The sequence below is a fragment of the Gossypium arboreum genome, chromosome 1 (assembly GCF_025698485.1).
Source record: "Gossypium arboreum isolate Shixiya-1 chromosome 1, ASM2569848v2, whole genome shotgun sequence".
In the NCBI taxonomy this organism is placed as follows: Eukaryota; Viridiplantae; Streptophyta; class Magnoliopsida; order Malvales; family Malvaceae; genus Gossypium; species Gossypium arboreum.
This window is the reverse complement of record NC_069070.1, coordinates 67,107,231-67,118,767: the sequence shown is the minus strand read 5'-3', so window position 1 is coordinate 67,118,767 and position 11,537 is coordinate 67,107,231. Positions and strand designations below refer to the sequence as shown.

General features: G+C 32.0%; 1 non-coding gene across 1 annotated transcript; it reads left to right on the top strand.

Annotated features, from left to right (window-relative positions):
* The first annotated feature begins 293 nt into the window (after window positions 1-293).
* LOC128281856 (small nucleolar RNA R71) lies at window positions 294-400 on the top strand. Its single transcript, XR_008272134.1, has one exon. It is a non-coding gene; the product is annotated as a small nucleolar RNA R71 (small nucleolar RNA).
* The last annotated feature ends 11,137 nt before the right edge of the window (window positions 401-11,537 follow it).

The window sequence follows — 11,537 nt, the reverse complement described above, 5'->3', positions numbered from 1 at the left end:
TTATTTTTTGCACTGTAGCTAGTCTTTTTAGTGTTTTAATCATATTCGTTAAAGATGATACCTAAGCTGTTAGGGGAGTAATCACATCAAGTTCCATTGCCCCAGAAACTCTTCTGCTAGTCCTTACTCTAGTAGAGTGGTACCGATAATCGTTGTTTTCTATCCTCTCTAGAATTTCATATGCTTCATTATATGATTTATCGAGCAAATTTCCATTGATAGATGTGTCAACCACCGTCATTGTATGCGCATTCAGTCCACTGTAAAACATTTCCATTTGTGTCCAATATTGAAAACCATGCATCGGGCATTTTCTAATTAACTCCTTGAATTGCTCCTATGCTTCATATAATGTTTCATCCTTAGATTGCCGAAAGGACATAATATCGTTCCTCAGTTTGGCATTCATGTTCGGAGGATTATATCTGAATAGAAACCTCTAACAAAGTTCATTCCAAGATGCCACCATACCTAACGGTAATGCATTTAACCATGCTCTGGCATAATCTTGCAATGAATAAGGGAATAACTTTAGCTTCAGGGCATCTTCAAGAATACCCTGCTACCTAAATGAATCACAGACTTCTAAAAATAGTCTTGAGTGCAACCATGGATCCTTAGTAGGCAATCCACTAAACTACACTACAGTTTGTAACATTTGAAACATCACTGGCTTTAACTCGAAATGTTAAGCCTAAATATGCGGCTTGACTATTCATCGATTCAAATCATCTAAAATTGGCACTACTTGTTCTCTGATGGTTCTGTTTTTGTCATCTATTATTCGAGGAATATCAACATCCCTTTCTTCCTGATGCAATGGCTCTTCTCTAACCTGATCATTTCTAATTCTTTCCATTTCACGCAATTCTTTTCTCCTTCTTCTCAAGGTTCTCTCAATTTCTAGATCAAAAGAATACTCTTCAATTGTTGAAATATATTTACTCATGACCAACAAAAATCCTGAAAAAAAAAATCACAACTAATTAAGCTAAACTAATAAAATTAAAAAGGTAATAACACAAAAAAAAATTCACCAAAATTGTCAATCCTCGGAAACGACGCCAAAAACTTGTCACGTGTGAATCTGTAATGCGAATGTACAAGTATAAACGTCGAATAAATTAATAAAGTGATGAGTATCATCTCTACAGGAATCAGAATTGATTAAAATAAGTGGTTATACTAATACTATGAAGCTGACTAATTAAGTTGTGCAAAAGAAACATATGATAAATTGATAAAGAGATTTAATGAATGGATCAATAAAATCAATTATGAATGACAATATGCTAAGGCAATTAAAATGTTGTGATAATTCTAAAAGAAAAATTGGGAAAGAGTTTGTACTATTGAATGATAAAGGTTGGAATTGCTCAGGCTTATTGTTATATCAGTATAACACCATGGCAAAATCTTGACCATTCTACTACTTAGGGACTCACTACTGAAGCCTGCTTCTTTCGAAAGCCAAAATTTGAGTTATCATTCTGAATTTTTGTATGTCTATAGAACTCAAGAATGACATCCAGATCTTTCTTCCTTTCCTTGTACAGATCGCAACTTCTACGTCTAGAGTGTTGCAAATATTCTTTCGAATATTTGCCTGTATCAACTGATTATAATCCAATCAATTTAATCTTTCCAGAATTAAATTAGATCTAATAATATACCATACAGTCATCTATGTCTAAAGCTTGCATGCATGCATTTAAAATAATCACAAATCGAATGAAATAGTATTCTACTCAAAATCAAACCATGGGCATTACAGATAATAAAAATTCACCCAAATAATTCTAACCTAATGATATTTAGCTTATGGGTTGAACATTCAAATCCATAACAAAACCATTCAACATCATTGTTTAAGTTCACGAATCACAAAGTTCAAATTAGAAAATAAAGGAAAAAATGCAGGAAGATTTTGCTACTCTAGCTTTCACTCTAATAATGAGATTTGATGCAAAACCCAAGGCAGATTTTTCTTCCCATTCCTTATGTCTGTAATTCTTCTGCTCTGTAAACTACTATCCTCTCCTCTCTTTCTTTGAGATTTTTCTTGAGAACCTAATGCAGAGAAAAAAACTATTTTCTAATTATTTTTCTCACTCCCCACCCCCGTATTCTTCTTTTTCTCTTTTCTTTTTCCTTCTTTATAGCTTAGGTCCCTCCCTCTCAACACACACCTTTTACTTCCTCCTTTTCAGGGTGGTTTATCTGTTACAAGTACAACTAGCTGAGAGTGGCGTGGACTGAGTGCTACATCATCTTTCTGGAATTGCCATGGCATTCTTGCTGGCAATCTAACTGACATTTTATCATGGCAATATTTCACTTCCTTCATTTTCCTACTCTTTTTTCTCTTCTCTTCTTTATCCTACACCTATTGCTAACCACAACCAACACCTTTCTTCCTAAATAATAGAAGTAAAAAATAATAACATTTATAGCACAATCCAAGCCTTGTTATGCAATGCTCTAAAAATATCTTAAAATGCAAACATATTTACTTAATTAAAAACAATTAATACAATCTAGAGACTTGAAGTGTAACTCTTTTCAAAAGTTATCACCAATCTGTTTGAAAATATTACAAGTGTACAAATGAATATAATACACTTAGGACATTAGATCCAACAATTATTGAATGCCAACTAATACCTTTTTCATATCCAAATAATCGAACATAGCTAAAGTCAATGCTGGAACTCCTAAGGCAAAAGGAAAAGAGAATGTGAAAGACGAGTAGCCCCTTTCACAAATTTATTTCAATTCATAGCCTATTAAGTAGTAAACTAAATAAGGTAATAACAGTGTTCTGTTTGATGATTGGTAAGTACACCTTGTGACTTGATGGTTTGTCGAAATGTTGTGAATATGTATGCGTATGAATTAATGTTGTGATATGATGTAAAATTATGAGAAATAGATAAATGAAATGAATACTATATGAAACTGGGAATAAATGGTTAAATGATATGTGTAAGCATATATATTGGTTTTATATTTGCCTTATTATATGGTCTCGGATAAAGTTATGGTTATAGTTGACATGCCATAAGATTCGTTGTACAGAGATGCTTTATAATCAAATGCATATTGCTTTGGTTATAAACCGATGAGTGTTGGACACATATTGCCTTGGTACATATCAACGAGCACTTGGTGTATATAGACTTTAGCGTCGGATGCCTATTACTTCAGTAGTTCTCCAAAGCACTAGGTGTCTGTAAGACCCTACTAATAAACATTGGGTGCACTTCAAGTGTTTTGGTGGATTAATTCGCGTATCTCATCTTGAGTCCATATTTGATTAATAGGGGTGGTAATACGATTATGTCATGTTATAAAATATATAAAGGAGATGTGATATAACTATGAAAATGGAAACCAGACTACTTGTTATATGATATCGATTGTGAAACTCGAACAGCATGTGAAAGACAATGCATGGGTGCTAGCTACGGCCCCGATGGCATATTCATATGTTATTATACGAGGCATAAGTTGGATTATGATAAATATGAGAAAGCGCTAAAATATAGTATTGTGAAATTGTAATATTTATTAATAGTATGTTTATTTACTTAATTGGTATATGCATTGTTATCAAATTATGTTTGCACCTTTGAGCTTCTTTGCTCAGCATGAGGATTTGTTAGTTTCCATACATAGGAAATGATTCTCTTTGACTTTAGTAGATCGATGGAATATAGACTCACATATCAGTTCAGCAGTGTTTGCATAATCTTTTGAATATTAACTTGAGTTGGCATGTACCTAGTGATAATGGTAGTTGTTGGAGTCTATTTTGTTAGTTTTGGATAAATGTCTTTGAAGATATTGTAACCTAAGTTAAGTATGTATATATGTGTGAATATGTGGTTGTGTTAGTATACCATGATCATTATATGATGTTTATGCAATGAATTATGTGTTGTTTTCATGTCAAGTAAGCTAATTTTGATGTTTAAGTTTGGTAACTATGATCATGTTAGTATCCATAATGTTTGAATGCGCTAGGTGAGAATGACTGATGTTTATAATATGAATTTTGAATTCCAAAAGTCATAGATTTGTTTTGATAATGTTTAGGCTTAAAATAGGTGATTTTTTGGGTGATTTCGAGTCCAATCAAAGTTGTTTTGATACAAGTCGTTAGTTGTATCAGTACAAGTAAGTTAGTAAGAAAAAGTGTACAGTACTAGTGACTTGTATCATTAGAAGTATATGGTTGTACCGCTACAAGTGGGTCAGAATAGTATTTTTTTCCCTAGTTTGAGTTCTTTCAACCCGTAAAGACCCATACTTGGTCTCGATCACCTCTGAACACCTAGGAACTATTTTGGAATGTTATTATTATTTTTTCAATGACTTAACAATGGTTTTAATCAATGTAAATGTGTTTTTATGGATGGTTTTGTATTTGATATCCTTGTTATATTTTGAGAATAAGTCAATCCAAGTTGCTCCAGCAACAAATGTGGTGTCTCATATTCGAACCCTATAGTAGGGTCAGGTGTGAGGTGTCACAAAGTTCTAGTACGTTGGTGACTTTATCTTTTCTCAAATATTATCCAAAAGCACGCATTATTCAACATCTGTCAAGGTACCTCTTAGGGTGAGGTTGTAACAGCCCGTTTTTGGGTCAGATCAGAACAGTCATAAATTCGAAGTCAAAAATACTTATTCTTTTATTTTAATAGGGTTTACAGTATGATATAATCTTCATGTGAAAATTTTGTAAAGAAATTTTACTGTTTGAGTGGTTAATTCAGTAAAAAGGACTAAATCGCGTAAAGCGTAAAAGTTGAATTCTATAAGTTAAAAGTATTAAATGGCAATGGAATTAAACAGAGAAGGTCCTTATGTAGTAAATAGTCCATTTATGAGATTGTGGAGGTTAGTGGAGTGGCATTTGGTGTATTTAGAAATATTTTTAAAGGGTAAAAAGGTAAATAGGTAATTAAAGTTAATAATAAATAAAATAAAAGCCAAAACCATGTTATATTTCTTCATCTTCCACCGAATACAAAGAAAAGAAATAGCCATGGTTGTGTTTTAGGGTTCGCCATCTTCATGGCTAAATTTGTAAGTGTTTTGAGCTTAGTTTTTTATGATTTTTATGTTTTTGTGATCATTGCTTCGTGTTCTAGCTAGCCCGTACCCTAATTTCTGAATTTTTTGGTGAATTTATGAGTTTCCATTGATGATAGCTTGATGTTTTTTAGTGTTGATGATGGAAAATAAATCATTGTTGTTAGATTAACAAGTTTTATAAAGTGATTTTGAGTAAAAATGTCAATTTTGGACCAAATTATATAAGGTGGAAATTTAGTGGTTAAAATGTGAAATAAATTGAAAATATGGGCTGATAGTAATATATGAAAATTTTGGCTAGCTTGGCTTTGTGTTTAATTTCATGAAATTGTGATTTTAAGTGATAAAGACTAAATTGCAAAAATATGAAATAATAAGGGCAAATTGTAATTTTACCAAAATATGTAAATTGTGTTAAATTGAATGAAATTTGGATTAAATAAGTAAATTTTGATATTTTATTGATTGAGATAATCAAGAATTGGATCTAGAACGAGGAAAAAACAAAGTATCGGACTAATTGATCCGTTCCATCATTTTAACGATCGAGGTAAGTTTGTATGTAATAAGCATTGTTAAATTTATGATTTTAATACTTTGATATTATATAAATTTTATATACGCGACTATTGTTATGTTTAACGAAATATCGACTTAAAAAAAATGGCACTTACTGTGCGGTTCGAAATAACTTCGGCTAAATGTGGCACTTGGTGTGTGATTGGAGATAGCTTTGGCTATATATGTATATGGCACTTAGTGTGAAAAATATTAAGAATGGAACTTGGTGTACGAGATATTGAGTATGGCACTTAGCGGACGAGACATCGAAGATGCAACGGCATTACGTGTATGTATGAAATGGTAAGGATCGGTACAGATATGTACATGAGTTATGATGCATCTTTGTAACGAAGTAAATAAGTCATGTTTATAAGAATGATTTTGTGATGACCTTGTGATTATGGGTCCATGTTTGTATTGTATAAATATGTATTTATACCATGATGGTGGAAATGATTGGTGAAGGTGTGATGAGCTTAGTTATCATCATTTTTGTACTAAAACTGTTTTGGACAGTAGCTGTAGTCCAACTTTGTAAATTCACCAAAAATTTTGGAAATCGAGTTTGAGGATGAATAAAATATGAAATTAGATCTTATTGAGTCTATTTTTACATAGAAGAAACGGTGTACACAAAAAATTTCAGATTATGAGATATTTGAATTTTCGTGAGATAGGGTCAGAATGATCTCGGAATCCCCTGTTTTGATTTTGAAAAATAATTAAAAATTGTAAAAAAATAATTATGGGTTATAGTTTATATTCTTAGATTATTTTATGAGTCTATTTTCTAAATAAATAAACAGGAACATCATTCGAATACTGTATGAGGATATAATTAATTTTTAGTGAAGAGGGGTCGGAACTTTCAGACAGCAAAAAAGGGGTAAATTTGAAAAATAAACTGTACTCATTAGCTAAACCAAAATTTTTTTGAATTTTATGGTAATAAGATATGTGAGTCTAGTTTCAGGTAAAATTAACGGATCTTAATTTGGAGCTCCATAACTATAAAATAAATAATTTAATGACTATGACTCAAGTAGACAGCTTGACTGGAATTTGAACAAATAGTAGAATAATATGCAATTATAATTGTGATACCTTGAGAACATGTTGTAAGAATTTGGCAAAAGCATATTAATAAATTGCTTATTATTTTCATATGAACTTACTAAGCTTTATAGCTTACCCCCTCCCTTTTCATCTCTTATAGGTTTATATAGCTAGCTCAGGTTGGAGATCGCCGGAGATTCAATCACACTATCAAGCTATCGTTTGGGGTATAAGTATTCAAATACTTAAGTCTATGGAATGTATAGGGGCTCTATATTTGTAATTATGTCAATGCTAATGTGGCCAAATGTGTTGGCCTATAATAGTTATAGTCTAATTTATATATAACCATGAATGATGGCTTATGCTGATCATATGATTATTCATGTGTATTTGCCAATGTTTTATGGTGTGATCATCTTGTTTGATATGAATGACTGTGTGCATACGACTTAAGTACTCGATGATTGATTTTGTCATAATTGGCTTATGGATAGATTATAGCATAAGTGTGAAATGTGAAAATGTATTAATGATAATCTCGGTATGAAAGTTGTTATGATTAATCTTGATAAAGTATGATGCCTTATGTATGCGTAAGTTGTTATGAGAATGTCATGCATAAGCTATATTTACGATTATTAAGTGTTCATTTATGCCATGTTGGATGCCATTGAGATATGTAAGTGTGCATGTGTTGTGAGGGTGGCAAAATGGCTTGGAACATAGCCTAGCATTTGTCCATACGGGCGTGTGACCCTGCTTCATGATGAAATTTTTTAAGTTTTCCCAAAAGTTTTCAAAGTTTCCGGTTTAGTGTCGAATCATCTTCGATGTGTGTTTAGGGCCTCGTAAGCCCGTTTAAGGGACGTTATACATATGTATGAATGTTTTTTATTTGAATGAAATTTTATGGCTGGATTTTATGTGATTGTGTATGTTTAAGTCCGGTAATGCCTTGTATCTTGTCCTGGCCTCGGACATGGGTAAGGGGTGTTACAGAGGTATTGTACCTTATCATCTCGGATTAACTCGTATCCTTTACAAACAACTTCTTAAATCATATGATTTACTATAATGAGATGATGGATGATGCAATCCCCTGATCCCGTTCTATAATCTTGAACTTCCATAATCAATTTTCTACACTTTTACATTATTCTTCCATAGTAATCACCTCAGGTACATAATCATTGTTGCCATGTTTGCATGGCTACAAACGAATTTTCTCAGAGGTTCAGTGTGTCTCATACAAAAATCATACAAAATTCGATACCAAATCATTAGGAGTTCATTAACATTTTCCTCTCCCAAAATTGTATCACCTCAAAGGCTCTTAATATCATAATTTCTTATGGCTTTAAGGAATAGTTTCTTACGAATCTTGTCATTAACCATATCTCATCCTCAAAAGACTAATCACAAAGATTCCTATTCCATCATTTCAATCCATATAAACAATTAACAATTGACTTGGCCTCCAAATCTCAGCCCAAACTCGACATTAGACTTGGCATGTACCTCTAGACTCAATACAATGCTCGATTTAGTCCAAGAATTGGCTAAACTCTAACTCTGATACCACTAAATGTAACACCTCCACACTTGAACAAGTCGTTGAATCCAAATGCATGATGTCACATTATTTTTCCAAAGCAACTCAGACTATTCCAATACATTTCATTTAATTTAGCATTCAATATTAATAAATTTATGTAAGAACAACAAATCATGTTTGAACAAACTAAATTCACTTTTCACGGCCTATTTCCCCTTTAACCCTTGATGTTTTGGCTTCCTCCTTAACTACGTTCAATAAATTCAAATAATGAAATGAAGTTAATAATGTAATTAGATACAGAATTTGATTAAAACAAAGCATGAACATATTTTCTTAACTTAACTTTTGTAACGCCCTCAACCCGACCCGATTCACCGAGTCTAGATCTTAGGTGTTACTTCACATAATACTTAGAAAAAATTTCAAATCATTCGACGTGTATTCTGGACTTAAAAAATATTTCTTATTATTTTATTTAATGTAACACCCCTTACTTGAGACCGTCATCGGAGTCGAGCACGAGGCATTACCAGACTTATCTTACTTGTTTGGGGCATAAAAAAATTTTACTTTTTAAAAATAAATATTAATTCGCTCACATTCATCCTATAAATCCCTAAAAAGGGCCCTCGAGGCCCTAAAACATGCAATTGGAACGATTTGGGACCAAACCGGGAACATTAAAAATTTTTCGATTACTTACACAAATCAAAACAATTTATTTCACTATTCATAATAAAACTGTCCATCTACGTAACAGTCACTAAATTAATTATAACTTGAGTTAAAAAACTTTAGATTTAAATCTGTAAATTTTCCCTAAAACTAGACTCATATTTCTTCTTACCATAATTTTTCCAGAATTTTTAGTTTGTCCAATTAGTACAGTTTATTCATTAAAGATTCCCTTGTTTCGTAGTTCAGTGGACCTGACCTCTCTTCACTAAAAATTGATTATCTCATTATACAGAGATAGGATAATGTTTTTGTTTGTTTCTAATGAAATAAGACTCACTAAGAAATCTAGAAATATAAAATTTTACTTATAATTCTTTTTTTACAATTTCTAGTGATTTTCCAAAGTTGGAACAGGGGATCACGAAGTCACTCTGAACTAGTCTTATAGAAATTTAAATATCTCAAAATATAAACTTCCTTTGCTTGCTCTGTTTCTTTCCTATGAAAATAGACTCAATAAGATTTAATTATATATCTTATTCGCCATTTAATTCCATTTATAAAAGTTTTAGTGATTTTACAAAACCACGTCACTGCTGCTGTTTCCTAACTGTTCCATGGCCAACTCTTACTCTTTCATAGTTTCTTTGCATCAAACCTCATTTAGGTATAAATAATACCAAAACATGTTCTTATTGAGCTATATCATAAGCTAATAATTACCAAGAATTCACATGCCATTATTTAATCATATCATAAGGACATACACACAAAATAGCCAAGTCCCTATACATGCCATAACTTAAAGTATTTCTAGTCACAAAATACAAGATAACTTGTTGATAGTGTGAGGCGATCTCCAACGTCCTTACAATTTTCCGAGTTGGCTTTGCGATACTATAAGAAAGAGAGAAAAGAAAGGAAGTAAGCATAAAGCTTAGCAAGTTTGCATGTAAATAAATAACAACATTCTAAATGAATTATCAAGATAACCTGAACCTTTCGAACATGGACTTATCTTACCTTCCCTTTGGTACACTCTTTGAATTTTCTGTTGAACCATTTGGAATACTAAGGATACACGGGTACCTTCCCTTTTTAAACTTACCATTGCCATGTCTTGATACTGTCTTACGTGGTATCCTTGCCTTATGAACTCACCATTGCCATGTCTTAGCATGGTCTTACATGGGATCTTTGCCTTATAGTAGTTTATCAATGCCATGTCTTGACATAGTCTTAGATGATTTCCTTGCCTTGTAGAACTTACCAATACCATGCCTTGGCATGGTCTTACTTAGTATCCTTAAACCCTAATGTCATGACATTTGCATCCTACACATTCCTAAGGTTCAATCGGGGCTTTTAAGTATGATTTCCCTGTCAATTCTTACTTGAACCATCAAGGAATAAATTTATAAAATAAATATATAGATGCTGAAAAATAACATCATTAATTATAAATAACAAAAAATTGCATTTATTTACCGCAAACTTACCTCGATACAAAATACGATCAAATATTTTGATTTAGTCCTCAACCTTTTTCTTTCCTAGGTCTAACCCCGAATTTCATTCTTCTTGATCTGTAATAGAAAATTTAACTTATTTAATATTCACATTTATCAAAACAGTCCTTAACTCTAACTTTAGAAAAATTACGATTTTGCCCCTAAACTTTTGAATATTTATACTTTTTCCCTAAGGCTCAGAAATGAAACTTTATCCCTAATTCTTATGTTTTATGATATGCTGATCATTTTATTTACCTATGGCAGCATCAAATTCCCACTCTAACATGTACTTATGACCATTAGGTATTTTTACCGATTATGTCGTTTTGCTCGTTTTCGCTTAAAATTGCTTAGCTCAAGTCGTTTAACATAATTTCAAGCTTCATATTCTACCATAAAACATCAACATAAACACATTTCACCTATGGGTATTTTTCCAAATATGAACCCTAGGTTAAGTTATTGCTAGAATAAGCTAAATCAAGTTACCGGGACTTCAAAAACGTAAAGAACATTAAAAACGGGGCTTGGAATCTCTTACTATGAAACTTGGAAGCTTGAAAAAAACCTAGCTATGAAGAACCCTAGAAATTTCAGCCTAATGAAGAAGATGGGCACATTTTGTCATCTTTTTCCCTTTTTTAATCTTTTAATTACCAAATTACTAAAATACCCTTCATTAAAACTTTAGTTATTTTTATCTATGTATGTCCATTTTTGTCCATGAAAACCTAATGGTCTAATTACCATTTAAGGACCTCTACTTCAATTATACTCTTCAATTTAATCCTTTAGCATCTAAAACTCATATTTATCAACTTTTGCAATTAAGCCTTAGTAGGCAAATTAAGCATGTTATCTATAAAATTTTCCATCGATACTCTAACACATGCATCTAATCACTTGGTAAATTATAAAAATTAATCAGAATAAACTTTTCTATCTCAGATTCATGGTTTCGCAACCACTATTCTATTTAGGCCCTATTTTAGGATGTTACATTTCTCCCCCCCTTTAGGGATTTTTGTCCTCGAAAATCTTACCTTTGAAAAGATTTGGAT